We start from the raw sequence: 22,136 nt of genomic DNA on the forward strand, positions 1-22,136 counted from the left end.
TCATTCCCACTTTTCTCTTAAAAAAGAAAAGGAGGGGGGTGCCTGGGTGGCTCAGTCCATTAAGCATCCAACTTCAGCTCAGGTCATGATCTCATGGTTCCTGAGTTAGAGCCCCCCTCAGGCTCTGTGCTGATAGCAGGAGCCTGGAGCTGCTTTTATTTCTGGGTCTCCCTCTCCTCTGCCTCTCACCGGCTCGTGCTCTCTCTCTCTCTCAAAAATAAATAAACATTAAAAAAAAATTTTTTTAAAGAAAAGTAGGTAGGTCTCAGGAAAGATTCTTCCAAACTTCACCCAGAAGCATTCCCACTTCTTCTAACTCGTGTGGGTTTTTGTCATTAGTTTTGATGGCAATTTCATCAAAAACATAACCAGATACTTTTAAATTCCTAAGAGAAGAGATTTGAACACAAATCAAAGATGACAACTAAACCTCTAAAATTATAATAGCCCTAATCCCTCTGTTAAGTGTACAGAGGGTCTGCAGACCACATGAGCTCACCCTGGAGAACATGCTGTATTTACCTGGGAACCAACTGCTGTACTATGACATGGGCTCTGTGCCTGTCTTCGGTCTTACACCAAGAACTTATACTCTGATGCACAGTAGAGAAAGGGGTACTCAGAATGCTGTGCTGAGGCTACTGAAATCGGTTGCTTTTTAGTGCATTACTTTAGTCGTGAGAACGTTGGATAAGTCAAGCTCTTTCTGAGACCCCAAACATCAAAGAGAATTCAGTTAAGGGCAATGCTTTGAAGAGCAACAACTATACTATTCTTTACCAGAAGTTGTGTGAAATGTAGGTTTGGCCCATTTATTTGTGTAATCCTTTTTTTTTTTTTTAACGTTTATTTTTGAGAGACAGAGAAAGAGAGGGAGAGAGAGAGAGAGCGATTGGGGGAGGATCAGAGAGAGGCAGACACAGAATCCAAAGCAGCCTCCAGGCTCCGAGCTGTCAGCACAGGGCCAATGTGGAGCTCGAACCCATGATCCTCGAGATCATGACCTGAGCTGAAGTTGGACGCTTAACCGACTGAGCCATGCAGGTGCCCCTATTAGTGTGATTCTTATGCACATTTCAAACGCCAAGGAAATCTGTTGAAAAACGTAGATTTGACCATTTAAAACTTGTATGTCCTGGCATTTTGTTTGTGGACAGCAGATTGCACCATGGTATAAACTGAAGCATCATGTTAGTTGCATCACGATGGCAGCACCAGCCACGCTCCTCAAAAGTTATGGAATAAATACACACAACTGTAAAATTCTTGGTAGTCAAACCAAAGCAGAGACTTGACTTTGTCTAACCAGAGAGACAATACTTCAGAACTGAAAGGAGTGCTATAAATCCAAAGTTCACAAACTCCTATTTCTTTATCACATGTCTTTCAAGTACCTTACTGCTCCAAGTGTGGTGCCCATACCAGCAGCATGGACATCACTTGGGAGCTCGTTAGAAATGCTACCTCATTTTGTATACACAATGGAGTACTATGTGGCAATGAGAAAGAATGAAATACGGTCTTTTGTAGCAACGTGGATGGAACTGGAGAGTGTTATGCTAAGTGAAATAAGTCATACGGAGAAAGACAGATACCATATGTTTTCACTCTTATGTGGATCCTGAGAAACTTAACAGAAACCCATGGGGGAGGGGAAGGAAAAAAAAAAGGTTAGAGAGGGAGGGAGCCAAAACATAAAAGACTCTTAAAAACTGAGAACAAACTGAGGGTTGATGGGGGGTGGGAGGGAGGGGAAAGTGGGTAATGGGTATTGAGGAGGGCACCTGTTGGGATGAGCACTGGGTGTTGTATGGAAACCAATTTGACAATAACTTTCATATTAAAAAAAAAAAGAGATGCTACCTCAGATTTACTATATTTGCATTTTAACAAGATTTTCAAGAGATCTGGACATACATTAAAGTTTGGGGAATACTACTTCATAGATGACTTTCTAAAGTAAATTTTACCTGCAAAATGATTTTATCCTCTTAAGCTCCCTTTCCAGGAAGTTAAAAGCGCTAATTTAACAAAAAATATAGCAATGAAAAATCTCTCATAGAGTCATCAGCAAAGCTTTCTGTCTTTAGAATCATACGATGGCCTACTTCACCCAAGGGCTAAGATCAGGGGGAAAAAAGAGTTTAAAAAATAGCTCTTGGCAAAACATCAGATATTCCCTTCCATGTCTTACCTTGTCTAGTGAGGAATCTCCCTAGAATCAGCTTCTTTATTTCACACACCTTCTACCATTGAGAGTCTAGAAAAACTTCAAAGGAGGACCAGGTGCTCTAAGACTAACAGGTGTTTATTATTATAATTTAATTTACTGAAAGAATTTAGTTCCATAGCAGTCCTAAGGAGATTGTGAACCCAACTGGAAGAGTAAGGAGCCTACATGCATACTCACCAAAGATCAACTCTACCCTACAACTCATAGCACATTGACCTTAAAAAGGTGAATGGAGGGGAGAAGATTCTATCACCAAGAGTTGTGCAGGGTTCTAACTTGAGCCCCTTCCTTTGAAGTGCTCAATGGCTTCCAAGCCAGCTTGTGGTTTAGTTCTCTCCTGTGGATAGAACATTTTACGAATAGTGGCATAGTTTCTTATGGTAAAGGGCAGATATCTACAGACAAGGTTTCAAAGGATATGGAAAATAACTTCTCACAATTCTAGGTTATTTTCACTGGGGACCCTGCAGCAATTGGTGGCCATTCTTGCTAGTTCCCCAGCCCATCCCTTTCCGGAAAGTACTTAGGCATTTGAAGGAAATGTGCTCTTAAATCCTTCTGGATTTTTCTGCCCAGCATATGTCATGTGACAATGTCTGCAGAGAATAGTCTGACGATGAGTACTATACCTGATTCCTTAGAGTAGTGCTTCCTGAAAAGTGGACCAGAGGACAACCGTATCTGAATCATCTGGAGTGCTTGTTCAAATGCAAGCTCATGAATATCCAGATCTAGTAAATCAGAATCCATGGAAGCTGGGTCTTAGAATCCACATTTTGAACACACTCCTGGAGGATTTTTTTTTCATGTAAACTACTACTCATAGTTTGAAATGTGCTGAATTTTGGACTATGAGAGCACTTCAGTCTGCATAGTATTCTGTAACTATCTCCAACATTTCATTCGTGGTTTGAATGAGCCTGAGGTGTCTCACTATCTTAAGGAATCTCAACCCAGCCTAGGTTATTTCTCCATGTAGAAGTGTTAGAGGAAGAAACAAAGTATATCAGTGGATACCCTAAAACACTGAAATGCTTCCCTGGTGATTTAAAGTTTATTTTTATTTATTTTGAGAGAGACAGAGAGAGCGCATGCATGCCAAGTGTTGGGGAGGGGCAGAGAGAGAGGGAGAGAGAGAATCCCAAGCAGGCTCCATGCTGCCAGCATAGAGCCCAACATGGGGCTTGATCAAACCCACCAACTACGAGATAAGGACCTGAGCCCAAATCAAGAGTCGGACCCTTAACCGACTGAGCCACCCAAGTGCCCCTGCTTCCCTGGTGATTTAAATTGTGGCTTGGTGTATCTCCAACCCAGGTTCTCTCTGCCCAGCCAAAAGATGTTTCCACAGGCAGGTTCTCTTGAACTGTGGGATTAGAACAATCACTGCAAGACCGAAGTGATATGTCAGCTAGATGGATTGAAGAAACTCCTGAACTTTCACCTAGACTATCTACAAACATACAGCATTTCAGTTAGGTAACTAGTTGGTCCGTGCCTGAACTCACTTTGCACCTGATTGATCATATCTTGGGTTGTTTCAGAATTTGCACCAGAATTATGCTTTCATTTCTTAATTTCTACACCGAGAAATGAGTAGGTTTGAATTTTCCATCAGTTCTGGTCAAGAGTGCCTATTTACCAAGCTCTAAACTCACTGTGTTCTCATCACATTATTGGTGTGTTTGTTTTGTTTTGTTTTGTTTTTTTTTTTTTGTCTTTCCCTGGTAGAAAGGGAACATTTAAATGAATAGTAGAATAAAAAGGTTATCCAGAAAGAGAGCCATTGCAATCATTGTTTAGAAGTGAGTGTTAATGCACATTTTCATTTAAGCTCCAAAAACAACAAATCAACTAGCACACATTTTAAACCACTTGTATAGTAAAAGAGTTCTTTTTAAATTCTCTGATTCTTATCAACATAAGTTCAGTTTTCCACTGAAATCAGCAATGAGGTAACAAATTTCTGGCAGGGTTTTCCCATCAATCTATACACCCAGCCCAGATTCATAAGCCATTATCTGGACACCTACATATTTTGATCAATAGTTAACTGCCTCATTTTTACTTAAGGTGAGATTTCCTCTTTGAGGTCTTGTATTTTTAAAAAAAAAATCCACAAAGAATTGGGGCACCTGGGTGGCTCAGTCAGTTAAGTGTCTGACTCTTGGTTTTGGCTCAGGTCATGATCTCATGGCTCATGAGATCGGGCTCTGTGCTGACAGCATGGAGCCCACTTGGTATTCTCTCTATCTGACCCCTTTCTCTCTCTCTCTCTCTCTCTCTCTCTCTCTCTCTCTCTCAATATATAAACATTAAAAATTTATTTAAAAAATACATAAAGAATTAAGTTTCACTTCAAAGGAGTAATATAAAGAATGCTATGCTTGGCCCAAGAACTAAATCATTTCCATCCTCATGAAAAGCAGACAACCATAGGTATATGTCCAGCTCCTAATAAGTAGCCATCAATTCTTTTCCCCTAAAATGACTAATTTTTGGCCTTATAAACTACTGAGAACTAACTATACTCAGAATGAGACAAGCTTGGCATTTGCATGACAGGAAGTAAACACATGAACTTTGAGGGTAATGTAGCCACTGTCACATCTTAACCCTTTGTTCTTTGTGCTCTCAATATCATTGATATGTAAACAGAGATTTATTCTGGATGAGACAAGAAAGATTTTAGTCGCCTCAATGAGCTACTTACTTAGTATTGTTGTTTCTGGGTCTGAAGTGTTACTGGCCAATTCATTTAGAATGTTTTAACACAACTTTGTGTGTTCAAATGACAAAAGGGTAAATGGTGTGTGATAGCTAGTCAGAGGTAGGGAAAAAATGGCTCTTTTCAATATAAGCTTTGTGAAGCACACGTTTACAGTCGGATGGGAGTGAAGAAGTTGCTGCCTGAGCATTAATGACGCTACATGGAGACAAAGCGAGTGCTTAGTCCAAGTTCACAGTACTCCCAGCAAAGGTGGGCAGTTCTCACTGGTCATCAGTTTATGAAATTACTAAGGACTTCTTTGCCCTTAATTTCCTAAAGGAATGGCAGGAAATGAAATCAAGAACCCTCACTATGTAATAAATCAAAAATACACCTTTGCAAGTAAGCTGAGCAATTTGCCTGAAGTGATGTAATTATTCCATGCTGAGCCTAGATTAAAAGTCAGAACATAGAGAGGCCTGGGAAGAGAGCATAGCGTGTGTTCTCTGGGTCCACACTTCATCAAATAGGATCTCACATCATTCTTGCAAGAATCCTATGAGGTAAGTTTTCTTACATCCGTTTTACAGGTGAGGAAATAGGGACTTGGTGTGGGTCCTTTGGCCACCTTCACACAGTGGGAAAACTTCAGAACCAGGAATCGAACGCAGCCTTCTCTCTTTAAAGCCCGAATCTCGTGTTTCCCCAAGTGTAATGCACACTCCGCTCCTTTAGGCGGTACAAGGAATCAAACCAGTGCAGTTCTCCACTATACCCTGAGTGAGAATCACCTGTGAAGCTCGTTAAACTGTAGAACCCCCACACCCTTCCCCAGAGCTTCTGAGTCAGCACCACCCAGGTGATTCTGAAGCAAGTGTTCTGATGGTCTCACCGTGAGAAACACTTACTAGGGATGAAAATGTAATTAGCACTACGAACCCACTTCACAGGCATTTTCCTTTTCAAATAAACTTAAAAAAAAAAAGTGAGGAGGTGGATTTTAAACTCACGCGTTATTGTTTAAATCTCACTGTATGTAAAAAGAAGAAATGATAGCGGAGGTGGGGGCAGATCTGACAAAGATCCTAGAGGTGGTACTCGAAACACTGGGTTAGCAGGTGAACAGCCTATGACCGCTACTCAGGTCTACAAACAGAACTCTGCTGGCCACCCAGCAGCCCCTCAGAGTGCCTCAGCCCATCGTAGACTGCTCCCTCCCTCCAAAAATAACCACTACCTGAGATTAAAAGCAATCATTTCCTTGGAATTCTTTCTAGTTTTATCGCCCAAGTGTCCATCCTGAGATACTGTCATTTAATCTTGCCCATTCTTTAAAATAATCTTGCCCATTCTTTAAAATCTGGCATATATTTTCAATCTCTTTTAATCTACTGGTTATCCTTTTTCTTTCCCCTTACAATTTATCTTTTGAAAAAAACATCTCAGACTAACTGAAGTTTCCCACAGACTGGATTTTGCTGATTGCACACCCTCGGTGCAGTTCATTTTGTTCCTGTCCTTGATATCTCCTGCAAATTGGTAGCTGGGCCCAGAGACTGATCAGATTCAGTTTGGCAAAGCTCTAGGTAGTGTATTCTTCCAACAAGTGGCATATAATGTCTGATGTTCTCTCCTTTTTGATGTAAGCAGCCATTGATTCAATGCCTGGATCTATTAATTCATTAGATGTTACACAATTGTGAAATTCTGATTGTATCATTTTCTTTTCATTTGTTAGCTCTAACAATCTTATAAGGAGATATGTGGTGATATGGTTCACAAAGGAAAGGTAGATAAATGCTTGATTTTGTTTTCTTTTACCTACCCAGTTTTTAAAGCAACAAATCAGTCCCTGTTATCTTCAGAATGGGTTTCAAGCCTTCGCAATTCTTACCAAATTTGAAGCTCAAATTGATTGTTGGGAGCCGTGTCTTCTAGGTGGTGCCCAAGTCCATTAGACATGACCCTACTGGTCTTTGATAGCTTCTTGGCTACCTGGCATTACAAGATCTTCCAGGCTCATCTTGTGTGTCCCCGGCCCCAGACTTGGAATCAGTCATTTGCCAATAAATCCTGGTTTCTTTTAGAGGAGAATAGTATTTCTAGACCACATCTGGACCCTAGGAAAACTCATTGTTTCAGAGGTGGTTATTATTTCTAGAGCTTTTCAGTGAACAGAGCTAAGAAATACACACACCAAATACGCACATATGTTTTTTAAAAATACAATACCTCATAGATTCATACTGTAGTGCATACCTAGGACAACAAGATTTTCACAGGGTTCATGGGACAATAGTTCTCAAGTTCTTCCATGTTGATTATAAACTTCATGCCCTTTTTTTTTGAAAGTCAGTTTTGCTAGATATAAAAACTTGGCACACATTTTCTTTCCTTGAGTGTCTTTCTTTATTTTATACTGTTTCCTTCTGGCACCCAAGAATTGTTATGCCACAAAGTCTGATGGCAACCTAATTGATTTTTCTTATATGTCATATGCTTTCTTTGTCCACATACACAAAGGATTAGGATTGTTTTTTTAAGCTCAGTGATTTTGTGAGAATTTTTCTTTACAGTTCAGTAATTTTACAAGAATTTTTCTTCGTGTTGGTCATTCTGGGTTGATACTCCAAGGCTCACAGTGTGCTTTTTAAAATGTTGTTTCTTTTTTTTTTCTCTGTCTTTCAGAAACATTTTCTGGAATTTTTGTATTTGTTCTGTTCTTGCACATTGGTTGTCTTCTTTAGGAATTCCTAGTATCTTCAGGTTTTGTTTTCTTTGCCTGTCTTCAAATGTCTGCCTTATTATCTTGAATCCTTTTTATTTCTTTCATCCTTTGTTTTTAAACTTTAAAATTGTCCTCCTTTTCACCTTCTGCTCCTTCACTGGCATTTCCTCTAATTTAGTGTTCATTTTTACTTTTATTAAAAAATTTTTGACACCTATCCTCCATCCTATGACTTTTTTTTTTTTTTAATTTTTTTTTTCAACGTTTATTTATTTTTGGGACAGAGAGAGACAGAGCATGAACAGGCGAGGGGCAGAGAGAGAGGGAGACACAGAATCGGAAACAGGCTCCAGGCTCCGAGCCATCAGCCCAGAGCCCGACGCGGGGCTCGAACTCACGGACCCTGAGATCGTGACCTGGTTGAAGTCGGACGCTTAACCGACTGCGCCACCCAGGCGCCCCTCCTATGACTTTTTTAAAGTGCAACTGTTGTTGTTCTTTCGTGTTCTGAATAATTTTCTTAAAATATTTAGCTTGCCTTTGAAATAGTACATTATAGATTTTATCTTTTTTTTTTTTTACTTATTTCTTTCCGGTATGATTTATTACCTGTAGAAATGTTATTCTGCTCTCAATACTCTTTTTTCTTTTGATAACTGTGTGTAGAATTTGACCTTAAAATTTCTGCTACCAATTCTTATGTAAAATTAGCTTCCTGAACTTTTAGGAAGGGTTTTGGTTCATACAAATTTCCTAACTTCACAGAGATCTCTCTTCTGTTGTTTTTGTAGATCGTTTGAAATATAGACACATATGGCAGCTTCAAGTACCTGACCAGTACTCCTCAAAACTGCCAAGATCATAACAAACAAGGAAAGTTTCAGAAACTGTTATAGCCCAGAGGAGCCTAAGGAGGCGTAATAAGTAAATGTAATGTGGTATCCTGGATGGGATGAAACAGAAAAAGGACATTAGGTAAAAACAAAGGAAATACGAATAAAGTACAGACTTCAGTCAATAATAATGTATTATTACTGCTTCATTAATTGTAATAACTGTTAAAGATGTTAATAATAGGGGAAACTGGGTGGGAAGCATATGGGAACTCTGTACTGTCTTCTCAATTTTTCTGTACCTAAAACTTTATTTCTAAAAAATGAAGTCTAGTTTTCATGCACACATGTGCATTCACACACACACACACACACACACACACACACACACACACACACACACACAGGGCAGCTTGCTTTCTAAGATTTCCTGGCTCTGTTTTCCCCACCCATCCACTTTTATCTGAACCTTCTCTTTTCTGCACCTCTTCACTGTGAGGTCCTGCACTGGGAGAGAGCCTTGGAGAGTCAGTCTTAAGAGCTCACAGAGGCTATATTGCCCCGGTTACTGTAAGCCTTAACATGAGAAATTTGTACCACCAGCAATTGTCCTGACAAAGTCAGCTGTTATCAAAATGACCTGCCTTTAGTTCCCAGTTTCATCTTTTTGGGGGCTCATCCATTATTCTCATATTTATCAAATCCAGCCCCATTACTTCCCTCTGTTTTCTTTTACACAGATGTCAGAAAGATACCGATCTTGCAGCTCATATTCTAGGGGTCACTGGCTTACCTTGTTCCCCGGATTTTTCATAGTTGTCCATGGATTTTTAGTTTTATGATCTAGTTGCTGTGTTTTTTTTCCTTATAGTTTCTGATCTCGAGTTTCCATGTATATATTCATTCATATAGCATACAATTCACCCTGTGTTTTTTTGTGGGGAATTTAGGAAGACCCCCAAATCGTGCTGCCACCATTTTCCCAGCATTCCAAAAACAAACTTTAAGGCCATCATCAACATTATAGAACTGAGATAATGAGGATTTTTATTATGGTAGCAGATCCAATGGCTTATTTAACTATAGACAGGCTAGAATGTGCTGTGGGTGGTAAAGATATGGTCCTGTGTTTTTCCACGTGTTTCAAAGCAGAAACTCAAGGACTTCCTGTCACCTGTGGCATATAACCAGTTCACAATTACTGACGGTGCTGTCTACGAAGGCAGCGGCAAGGACATTTGAAACGCATCAATCATCCCGATGATCTCATTCATGTTACTTTACTGAATTTCTCCTGGTTGATCGGTCTTTGAGGAGTACAAAGAAAATCCAAAACACACATGAGTGTGATTTCATCACCTTCTGCCAGGACATGATGGCTGTGTGGAATTTTCCTCCTGTCACCCAGGAAACACAGCTTTACACTGGAGATCCTCTTAATGAGGCAAAACTTAGGTGACATCAGAACAGTTGACATACTGGGAAATAATATACCTTATTTCCAGGGGCCAGTTTTTAAAATTTCTTAAAAAACAAAACAAAACACTCTCAAGGTCTTTTTTGAGGTTATTTCTCCCTTTCATAATTTGGGGGGGTGGGGCGGGGGAGGTGCATAGAGGCTGTGTTATCATCTTGAAGAAAATTTTCCAGGCCTATCTGACAAGAAGGCTGTATTTTCAGCCCAGACCCCATGAACCTGATTTTACTACTATCTTAGATAGACACTTTTAACAGGGCCTGCTCAATAACAGTCAATAAACTACTAACTTAGCAAAATTAAACTTGTTAGAAAGAATCCACTCAACTTCCAACAATTTCTTCCCTAAAGTATTAATAAGTCTCAACATAAACTTATCCAAATTACACTCTTCTGTCTGCCCTTGACCTTTCTTTAGGCAAAGTGCTAAAAAAAGGCAGCCAAGAAGAGGAAGTAACAGGGACCCTCACTTAATCCACAGCCTGGATAATCAAACCCTAAATAAAGGATATAATATTTTATTTTAAAGCTGCAACTAGACCTTGTTGGAATTAGACAGGGCCTCTTTCTCCCCAGAACATTCTAAGGACGAGAGGCCACCCTCAGAATGCCACTCTAACACAGACTGATCCCCATACACATCACTAGTCATGGTTTGTTTTCTTATATGGCAAAAGTTTATTTTATTTCGCTGCTCCATCAAAATTTTTTATCTCATTTATCATACAGTTCCTGCCTGGTGTGTTTTGCCAGAACTAACATGCATGAAAATTATGTTAATGGGCCTTGGACTGGTTTTAATGTACTTCATATAATCAAGAAACTAAACAAACAGAAAGGGCTCTGAAAGGTGCTCATTCTACTCAGAAGAACTGCTTGCTCTTGTAAGACACGTTTTTGAGGAGAGTACCTGCCAAGGATCAAACCACCAGCAATTCCCTTAGAAAAGACCTGTTTATTGAAAGAAGAAAATAGACTAAGGGACTTATCATTGTATCCCACCCCATCAAGTACCCTAGGTTTCCATTAACCAGTGGCGGTTTCATGGAGAGAGACTGGGAAGTGATTTGGAATGGATTCTTAACACGAAAACTGACCAAAAGAAAAATTAAGTTTCGATTTTTGAGGAGAAGCCAGCTTGGTGAAAATCGTCCATTGCTTGAGGAATTCAATGTGTGTGTACACAAGGATGTCACTATAATGCTGGCCCGGTGGTCTACTTCCAAAGCACACTGACGTTGGGAAAAGCGATATTATAAAGAGGTCTTTCTGCTACTTTTGAGAATTGAATATCCTAGGATTTAGTACAAGATGGACCCGCATTATCATAAATTTTCCTCCATAAATAAGTTTTATAGAAAAAATTCCATTAAGCTTGCTGAAGAACTGAAACTTTGAGGATGAGTTTCAAATAGCTTTGTGATATTGCTTTGAATATTTATATCTACATACTAATTTTTTGTAAACAACTGCCAAAAAATTTCTTGAGAGCCAGGAGTTGGGCTAGTCTCTGGGATACAACAACAACCGCATACACACAACTCCTTTATTAGCAATGTAAAAAGAATGCTAAAACCAGATAGAATCTATGTGTCTGAAATGAAAATAAAGACATTGGTCTGCAATTTTTAGTCATTTAAATGATAGTATCAGATAGACTGGTTGCCCAATCAAACCTATAGAGTTGGACTGTGGTTAAAAATGGCTGAAGTATGTGATCTCTGAATGATTGCGATATGTAAAATATGTAACCCTTATTCTTATTTTGGATAGCATCCAGGACGTTGAGGTCATTTCTGCCCCAGTGACAGGAGGACCTCTGCGCTTTTCACAGGAAAAATGTCTGTTTTGTTTTTGTCTAATCTGTTTTCCATTGAGAAGAAGAACTATTTTGCTTCATGAAGAATAAGAAGGCAAAAACACAGCTGGACATCACCAAGCTCAGAGGGGCCGGCTGTAAATGTGAGAGCTGGCAGTGGGGGCGGGTTGCCAAAGCAGGACCCTGGAGATTGAAGGCTGGCAAAGAGTCTGTAAGCAAAGGGGGCTGAAACATGATATCATTTCAATAAAGCACCCTGTCAATATGGCTCACCAACAGCTAAAACTCCACAATTGGAACTTTTGTTCTTTGACTCAATTAAACAAGGCTTTGTCTATGGAAATAAAAACACCCTTGAAGAAAGATAGCACATGAAACTTACCATTTATTTGGCACTTCAACTCAATATATGAGTCAAAGTCTTTCTTTACGGTTTGTTTAATACGAGTAGCGGGCAGGGGTGTAGGGGTGGAAGCAGGGCAACAGTGGTGAGATAGAAAGAGAAGGGATAAAGGCTGAGAAGACCCCTGGGATCGAAAGGGAAAATAAACCCCGAAGGAGTGAAATAATAGAAGTAGAAGTATAAGTAAAAATAGAAATGGAAGCCAGATCTTAACCATACACTCTCCCCCTTAGGCATCTCGCTAATAGTTCTCCAGGTAGAACAAGGTAATAATCCCTTTCTACAATGTTCAACCATGCGACAAATAGCAGTCTATAAGTACGCCATGTTTTTAAAAAGATGTTGACCAATTGTACCTCCGCAAGAGTATGACTAGGGGGATGAGAATCATGCAGGATCTTTGAGGAGACTAAGTATGGTTGGCTAGCGAAGATTTAGCAGAAGCGTGATAATTAAATTTGTGAAGGGCAGGAAGGCAGATAAAGATGTACACTGAGAAGTGTTGCCCTTGATAACACATATAAGACCAATGAAAGGAGCTAGATTTGGGATCAGTGTAGAATTTTCAAATCCTCAAAAAAGGAAATGAACTCCTTCACAAAATAGTGAGGGCCTTATCTCTAGATGTACTCAAAAGTCAGTTGCTGAGTATTCATTAAAGTTATTATAGAAAGGATTTATATTAGTGAGAGCTCTCAGTTGAAAGTGACAAAAACTAATTTAATTTAGGTGGCTTAAGCAAAAAGGAAATTAATTGCTTCAATATAATTCTAGATTCAGCATAGATGGATTCAGAAGCTCACATAGTATCGTCAGGAATCTCTATCACTTGGTTCTCCCTGCCTTTGTGTTGGCTTCATACTCAGGCAGGTCATTCCTCAAATGGTGGCAAAGAGGACAACCTACAGCTTCAGTCTTACACTACATCAGCTAAACAACAGGAATGGAAGGAGTTTCTTCTTTCTTGATGGCACCAGCAATTGCTGGAATTCACTCTAGCTACAGCTAAGTGCCTCCTCTGAACCTATTTTTATGGAAAGGGGAAAGCAGCAGTCCCACAAGCCAGAACTAAGTCATGCGCTTGCCCTTGCACAATTCTTGGTGGCCATGGGCATGGAGCACCCTCTTTGGCCAGGCCTGGGTCACATCCACACCCTTAGAGCAGGAGAGGAGGGTGGGCTAGAGTCAACAATACCTCCCTCCTAAACCATGTGGACTGAGAGTTGCCAAAGGAAAATCAAGAGGCTATTATCAGAAAAGAGGGAGGAGTTTCTGGATAGACAAAAATAACAGCTATCCTGTAGCAAGGATAGGAGACAGGCCTACAAAACTTTTATAGCCTTTTCCACTTAAAATTGGGTTGACTGCTAAATACCATTTGCTAAATTAAGAACTAGGTACTCATTCTATAATTTAAAGCCAAACTGTTGACTTTTAGTTACATAATCCCTTAGATATACAGTTACATCAACTCAGAAAGCAAATTATTCCAGCAATAGCCTGTTAATCACCTCCCTTTGTAAGATGTAAGACAGAAACCAGTGGTGTGCTAGCCAAATGACTGTTGGAAAATAAAGCCCCGATGTATAGTATTTGCCAATTTCCATGGTGTAAATACTCCCAGAAAGGCCAGTTTCAAACTATCAACATGAAGTCACTAAAAACAGAGTTGGGAAGAGATGCACACATTCATCACTCCCAAGTTGGTGCCTTCCCCTCCAGCACACGACTTGACAAGACCGAATAAGTGTTCCAAGCTCATGAAAAATGATCTCAGATGACGGAGTCCGGTTTTTTTTGTTTTTTGGGGTTTTTTTTGCGTTTCATTTGAGGATATGGTAAGAGACTGAATTTAAAATATGGCCTAAAATATGCAAATTAAGTCTATCAATGTCCCTACAGTGGCTACTATTAACTATTACAGTAGATATTTTCAACACAATATGGAATTTCCCAGTAAGCTCTTCATAAAATAGTTCTCTTTTTTTTTTTATGATTTAACCTGAAGAATAATGAAAAAAAAAAAAAAACAGAGGCATTGCTAGTTGGTGACTAATTATGATGCCTCCAGACTTGTTTGAAAAACCTAAGACCCTTCTCCACCTAACAAAAACCGGGATACTTTTTGGCAAAAAGAACCAAATCTAATGGGAAATAAAACACATGTCTGCAATATTTTATCAATGACTTGATTTGTTCTGTGACAAATGCAAAAATCCCACAAAAACAAATACAACTATGTATCAATGTACATGGCAGGCATTCGGCAAGAGGGGAAGAGACCATAGGAGCTGGCACAGAAACTCAATAGGAGAGTCATTCCTTACAGGATGAGAACACATTAAAGGGACCTCTAGCAAAGCTTTTTATTATGTGTCCTCCCAGAAGGTCTCGGTTCAAACTTCAAGCATCCCACATTCCAAATAGACCACTGCAGTTATTTTAAAAGGAATTACTTATAATTTAACCTTTTCAAATATTGCAAAACAGAGTATGGGTAAATATATATTTCTTAGTTTGTTTATAGTATCCTGTTGGAATTTTAGAAATTGATTTTGTCCTCACTGTCAGCAGCCTCAACTATTTAACCATTCTGAACTGTGAAAAAGGCAATTTCAGGTCAACACTTGGAAACAGTAGTAGTTAACAATTATGTAACCCTTACTTTGTCCCAGATGCTGTTCTATTTATTTTTTTTTTAATTTTTTTCAACGTTTTTTTATTTATTTTTGGGACAGAGAGAGACAGTGCATGAACGGGGGAGGGGCAGAGAGAGAGGGAGACACAGAATCGGAAACAGGCTGCAGGCTCCGAGCCATCAGCCCAGAGCCTGACGCGGGGCTCGACCTCACGGACCGCGAGATCCGCGAGATCGTGACCTGGCTGAAGTCGGACGCTTAACCGACTGCTCCACCCAGGCGCCCCGATGCTGTTCTATTTAATACAGGCCCTTTGATGCACTCACTCAACAAAGAGTGTTGCACCAGACTGAGGTCCATAGCCCCAGAGAGTGGGTTCCAAGAGGCCATCCAAACCAGTAAGGACTGACTTCAGGGGTCAGGAGCTGAAGCCAAAACCAAGTGGTGCACAGATAGAATGGAGTGAGAGAAGTAGGAGGCCGCCGAGCGAGGCCAGGCACAGGATCTTCCCTTTTCTCCTGAAGGTGCTCATGTGGCTTGTCCCACTTATCATGCCATAGATGGAACAAATACAGAATCCCTTTTTGAAAAGTAGAAATCTGAATTTTAAAATGCGTAGATTAAAAAAAATCTGAGGGGAAGGTATTTTTATGGAAACCATAAAACCCAAAAACTGTACAAGGAAAGATTGATCTATTGAATTTTTCTCAAAATTTAAACTTCTGTAGGAAAAAAATACCATGAAGTAAAAAAGACAAACTTGAATTAAACTTTTGTAATACATACTGCTTGTACAGAAAGATATAAATCAGTAGAGAGAAAGAAAGAAAGAAAGAAAGAAAGAAAGAAAGAAAGAAAGAAAGAGAGGGAAGGAGGAAAGGAAAAAGAAAGAAAGGCAAAAAAGAAAAATAAGCAAAGGACAAATGTGAAAATCTTCTAATAATTTTATATACACCACTCATAATTTTAAAATATAAACATTAGGCGCACCTGGGTGGCTCAGTGGGTTAAGTGTCCAACTCTTGATTTTCAGCTCAGGTTGTGATCTCATGGTTCTGTGCTATAAGCACAGAGCCTGCTGGGGATTCTCTCTCTCTCCCTCTTTCTCTACCCTCCCCCCACCCCTGTTCACATGCACACATTCTCTGTCTCTCTCTCTCAAAATAAATAAACATTAACAATATTTTAAAATAAAAACACCAGTCATAATTTTAACAATGCAAATTAATACAACAATGAAGTATTCTTTTGACCTACACATTTAAAATTAAAGCAAGAATGTCAGCAAGTGTGTAGTAAGAGATAAATTACGAAATTTTTCTCGAGGACAATTTGGCAAAACATCAAAATTCTAAATGCATATATCCTTTGACTTTGCAATTTGGTTGAAATCCAGAATCCAGAATAATAATAAATCAATAAAATCAGGATTTTGACTAATGAAGAAGCAAGCCACCTAAAAATGAACACTATTGTTCCTAGACGATTGATGATGTAATTTATAATACGAGAGAATGTGAGCCTTCTTGGACTGGCCTGATGGATAGCAGGTCAACTTAGAAGAACATTTATGAGCAGAGGTAATAACAAATTCTGAGCCTACTTTGATCTGTGATGTGGTTGAATTGGTTTTTCCTTTGCCCTCCCTTAGGCTGATCATTCGGAAGAAACCAAGGCCACTCAACACCCATAGGTTAGCAAGCTAAGAGCAGCACTGTATCAGAGGTCGGGGAGGACAGAGAGAATGTGATGCAGGGTAACAGAAACAGCAAATGCTATGTGACTGCATGGGTGGGAATTTGGCTTCACAGAAGCATATTACCTGACAGGGGCCTTGAACAGAAAGAGCAGAGACTTGGAAAAGCCAGTCCAAGGGTAGGGAAGAGCAAGATCAAGAGTCAGGAATGGGCAGAAAAATTTGAGACTTAAAGACAAATCTAGGAGATATTGGACCAGGAGCAAGAAAATTCTTAGCATTTATCTATAACCATCAATACATCAAGGAAAACAGAGACCCTGGGTCTTAAGATATCCTATATGAGTGGGTCCCAAACTTTATCCATTCATGACCTTCCCTCCAAATTCTTGCCATATTGGACAACAGGTGTGCTTGCTCTAAATTTTTCCTTTGGGTCACTCCTTTTGTATTTAGCCTTGTCTCAAGGAATAATACCCATGAAATAATACGTTTGCATATTAAAAATAGTTCTTCAAATACGTGTTAAGTAAATATACAGCTGAGAAAATGTTTTTATTTTTTTTTAACGTTTATTCATTTTTGAGACACAGAGAGAGATGGAGCGTGAGTGGGGGAGGAGCAGAGAGAAAGGGAGACACGGAATCCGAAGCAGGCTCCATGTTCTGAGCTGTGAGCAGAGAGTCTGATGCAGGGCTCGAACTCACGGACTGTGAGATCATGACCTGAGCTGAAGTTGGATGCTTACTTGACTGAGCCACCCAGGCTCCCCCACTAATAGAGTGTTTTAAAAAGCTCACTGTATACCACCTAATATACTGACATGTGAACCAGCAGAGTGACACATATCCCACCTTGAGAAATGCTGGTCTTCAGATAGAGTCACTTAGGAACTGATGTGAAAGCTGTCATTTGTTCCTGTTTACATCAAATATGACAACCTAGGCCAAACATGAAGTGTGAAAGTGAGGATACCAGATGGCATTTTTAAACCATGCTGAAGCATAACTTAACATACTATGGTTACGATGAGAAACTAACATTTTGGGGGCAGCTACTGTGGGTAGTACATGTGCTGGTTATTTAAAATATCTTCTGAATGGACATGGAAGTTTCACAAAATCAAGTAATATAACCAAGCAAGTGACCTCCATGTACAAATACCTTCATATTCCCAACCCCTGACAGCCTGATATTAAATATCATTTCAAAGTAGTTTGGGCTCAGTTTTACTCCCAACCTTTGAGGAAGGTTGTTGGATCTCACTTGAAAGGATGGCCATCCTTTAAGGAGGAAGACCACAATACCACAAGAAACGAGGAAAGAAAAATATATAACCTTCAATTACCTTACAACATTTACTAAAGGCGGGAGAGGTTTCAAAACAGTGTGACAGCCGGTTGGAGTCATGGCGTGGTTTCTCCTTTATCTGTTTATTTGCTTAAGGTACATGTATTCACATCTCCCACCAGTCCTATCATTTTCTGAGCGACCAAAGATTTTTAACCAGGCTTGTAATTGTGGCAGTATGGACCCCTCTTCATGGAAAACGAAATGACTTATCTTCCATGGGTCAGAGAAAGGAATCAGGGAAGCATGGTTGTCTTAGCCTCCTGGTTAAATGAGCTCTGATTTGGGGGATTGGGGCAGAGTGTGATTTTATTCTCCTGTTTGTCCCTACACCATACAAAAGCCCTCTTCTTTATGTGTCCAGCGAGGATGAGGTAGGTCGGGGCTGAAGGTGCCAGGGGAAGCATGGTGTGGGGCACTTGGAGAGAACAACCAAAATGATTAAACATTTCGGAAGCTGTCCTCACGATGAAAGAAGCAAAAGAATTTAGATCGATTGTGCCTTCAGAGAAGAAGGTTGTGAGGACAGGGATATGACTCTCCATCCTAAGGGATAGGGATGGTTATCGACAGGCACATGGCAAGGATCCGTCAACCACATGCACACGAGTGGAGCAACACTGAACTTGATGGGAGGTGTTTCTTGTGAGCCGCAATTCCTTGACTGCTTTCTAGAACATCACCAGTATACGAGAGGCAGGTCAGCAAACAGTGTAGGCACACAGACTCTGGAGCCAGACTTAGTCTCAGTTCCCTTGCCTGTAAAATAACAACAATAAAAGTGCCCACTTCATTAAGCTTCCGTGAGGATTAGATCTGTTACTATATGTAAAATGCTTGAACCACTGCCTGGCACATAGTTAGTGCTACGTGTTTGTGATTGTTGTTTTGTTAGTGTAATATTAACTGTAAGTACTTGCTCCATTTCCATCAATATTAACAAGTTTGGGGATTGGTCCTGAAATAATACTATCATATGGTGACAGATGATAGCTATACTTGTGGTGAGCATAGCATTAAAAAAGTTTGGAGATTCAATTAAAGGGCATGAATTGGAGGTAAGATGTTGAATAAAACAAAATGTGTTACTGCGGGGGAGTGGGGATTTTATCCTTTAGGGTTGACCTATGTTTGTTGTTTCAGACAGCTTTTCTGAGCTGGTGTGAACATAGTCCTTCTTAGCGGGTAAAGTGTATACAAGATGACCCATTGAGTTCTTCACAGCCAGCTGGTTTGGTATCAACAATGTGATCACAGCAGCTCTGGACAGAGAAAACTTTTCCTAAATGCAGCTACAAGAACATCTCCTGTCAGGGTCTATGTTGTTTTATGCACAGGCATATGGCCAACAGATCTCTGCTATCTACCAGTCAATAAACATGTGTGATGGCGTCTCTCCCTATGGCAGGAGGGGAGTGAAGAAGTGTCTTCGAATCCAGACTTTACAAAGGATGTGAGCAGGCTCTGTGTGTCTCTGCTGTCCATGTCAGTCAATAAAATTAGGTCCTTACATCTCCCTTTTCTTGAAGGCATTTAATTAGTTACATATTCATTGTTTTAAGAAGCACACTCGAGTAACAATAGAGCTTGAGAGCAGAAAAAAGAACTACTCGGGCTGGGTTCTGACGCCATAAAAACTTGGTGATAGGAAGTAACCTCAAACACTGGTGAAATCTTCTGAACGAAGTGGGAGTCTGCCTGCTGAAAGATGCCCCATCCCATCTGCTTAGTGGTACACAGATGTGGCTCAGTGGGAGTTGAAATCCTGGAGATCCTTGACATTTGCAGATTCAGCTATTCATAGAAGACCATTGGGAAGCCACCTCAATGGGCTATGCCATGTAATCATTTGTAATTCTGCTGCAATGCCGGAGCTCCCGAGGGACCACATAGCTAGTGACGGGAGCATGGTGTACTATACTAGGCCAGTCCACCATACTGTCCAAACTGGGACTTTTTTTTTTTAATTTTAAATGTTTATTTATTTTTGAAAGGGAGAGACAGAGACAGACAGAGTGTGAGTGGGGAAGGGGCAGAGAGAGAGGGAGACACAGAATCTGAAGCAGGCTCCAGGCTCTGAGCTGTCAGCACAGAGCCCGGCATGGGACTTGAACTCACAAACCGTGAGATCGTGACCTGAGCCGAAGTCAGATGCTTAACTGCCTGAGCCACCCAGGCGCCCCTGGACAACTTTTAAGAGTAAGAGGGGGGTGCTATTAATAATTACAGTAGGATAACAGGCATAAACTGCATCTGTACTAGACAAATTAAAACATATGATCACCCCACCCAAGGTCTAGCTTTTGGATCTTCTGTTAGTGTAAGTCACATCTGTGATTAATTAAAAAAAATTTTTTAATGTTTATTCATTTTTGAGAGAGGAAGAGAGAGCACAAGTCGGGGAGGGGCAGAGAGAGAGAAAGAAGGAGACACAGAATCCAAAGCAGGCTCCAGGATCTGAGCTGTCAGCACAGAGCCTGATGCAGGGCTCGAACTCAGGAACCTCGAGATCATGACCTGAGCCGAAGTCAGTCACTTAAGTGACTAAGCCACCCAGGTACCCTTCTGATTAATTTTTTTTTAATATACTTATTCAAAATAGCAATACAGTAAGAAATAAATTTTTATTTCAGGTTGGTTAGCTTATATGAAGATTTGCAGCCGAAACTGTTAACTGTAGAAAAGCTGGGGAACTACAGAAACATGTCCATTTTGGAGATTCATCAAAATCTTGCCCTAGAACTTTGTGGAACTCCCAAGAATTTACCGACTTGCCAAGCATGGCATAAATCTGAACCCTGTGTGTCTACCAAATTGGGTCAGGCCGCTTAAAGAGTGAGTCGACCACCTGAGCACAACTCCAAACAACATCACCAGGGCTTGTTATTCAGATCACTAAAGTAAATGATCAAGTGGGCCACTGGTGATACTGATGTCTTATAAGGCACTTACTGACAGCTGAAATTAATTATTTAACAGGAAATTTGGAATCAGGAGCATCATTAAAAAATAGCCCCACTAAGTCTTCTGGGTAAAAGGAAATCATTGCAATGTGCCATATACCCAGAATGAACCAGGCTCTTCACTACACTCTCTATATATGTTCTGATGTAATCTTCATAATGCCATGAAGAAGATACCATCCCCATTTAGCAACTTGAGGAATTAGAAAGTTGGCATGACTTGCACAAGGAAGCGATATAAAATATAAAAGTTATAAAAAGTATAAAACCAGTGAATGCTTTTACACAATCATGGTCAGGAGCCATGTTGGCAGCAGAAAGTCAACTTTCATCTCCTGCTCCGCTGGGAAGGGGAAGAGGAAGTAATTTTTTGCTGCCTCCAAGAAACCACTACTATTCAGTCCATCAAGCGCCAACAAAATTTAGAGACTAATTAAGATTGGTACCTGCCTACAAACTAACCTGTTTCTGGCTATGAGTTTATTGTTCTGTACAATTCCCAGGGGAAGTGCAGGCATTCTGGGGCAGCCAAAGTGACATAAACAGGGCAGTGGTTTGCAAATAGTTTGCCACCAATGGGTAAGAGAGCCCATCTCTTTCTGAGTCTTCAATTCAACATGAGTGTTGAGTCATTAAAATGAAGGGGAAGAAACCGGCACTAAGGGTTGCAACAGGGAGAGAGAGTAACTGCAAACTGCAGCCGGGAAGTGGCCAAAAAGCATTCTGCAACAAATGCAATGATAACTAAGTGTGGAGAGCACCAGTCTGTTTAAAAACAAGGCACCCATCTGCAGTTTGTGACTCCCAGATGAACTCGCTTTAGGGTAGAAGGGGAACAGACTGAGGCTTAACACTGTAGTAATTACCTATAATTATCATTTTGGATTTTTTCTTTTTACATAAAAGGAAATACGTATAGTTATGCTGCAATAATCCACTTATGTATAGTTTTTACTAATTCTATGATAGGAGATGGGAGTTTGTGTAGGAGAGTACTTTCAGGTCAAGCTCTAAATTTTTTTTTTTTTTAATTTTTTTTTTTTCCAACGTTTATTTTTGGGACAGAGAGAGACAGAGCATGAACGGGGGAGGGGCACAGAGAGAGGGAGACACAGAATCGGAAACAGGCTCCAGGCTCTGAGCCATCAGCCCAGAGCCCGACGCGGGGCTCGAACTCACGGACCGCGAGATCGTGACCTGGCTGAAGTCGGACGCTTAACCGACTGCGCCACCCAGGCGCCCCTCTAAATTTTTTTTTAATGTTGATTTATTTTTGAGAGACAGA

The sequence above is a fragment of the Puma concolor genome, chromosome B1 (assembly GCF_028749965.1).
Source record: "Puma concolor isolate L17-30 chromosome B1, mPumCon1.1.hap2, whole genome shotgun sequence".
In the NCBI taxonomy this organism is placed as follows: domain Eukaryota; kingdom Metazoa; phylum Chordata; class Mammalia; order Carnivora; family Felidae; genus Puma; species Puma concolor.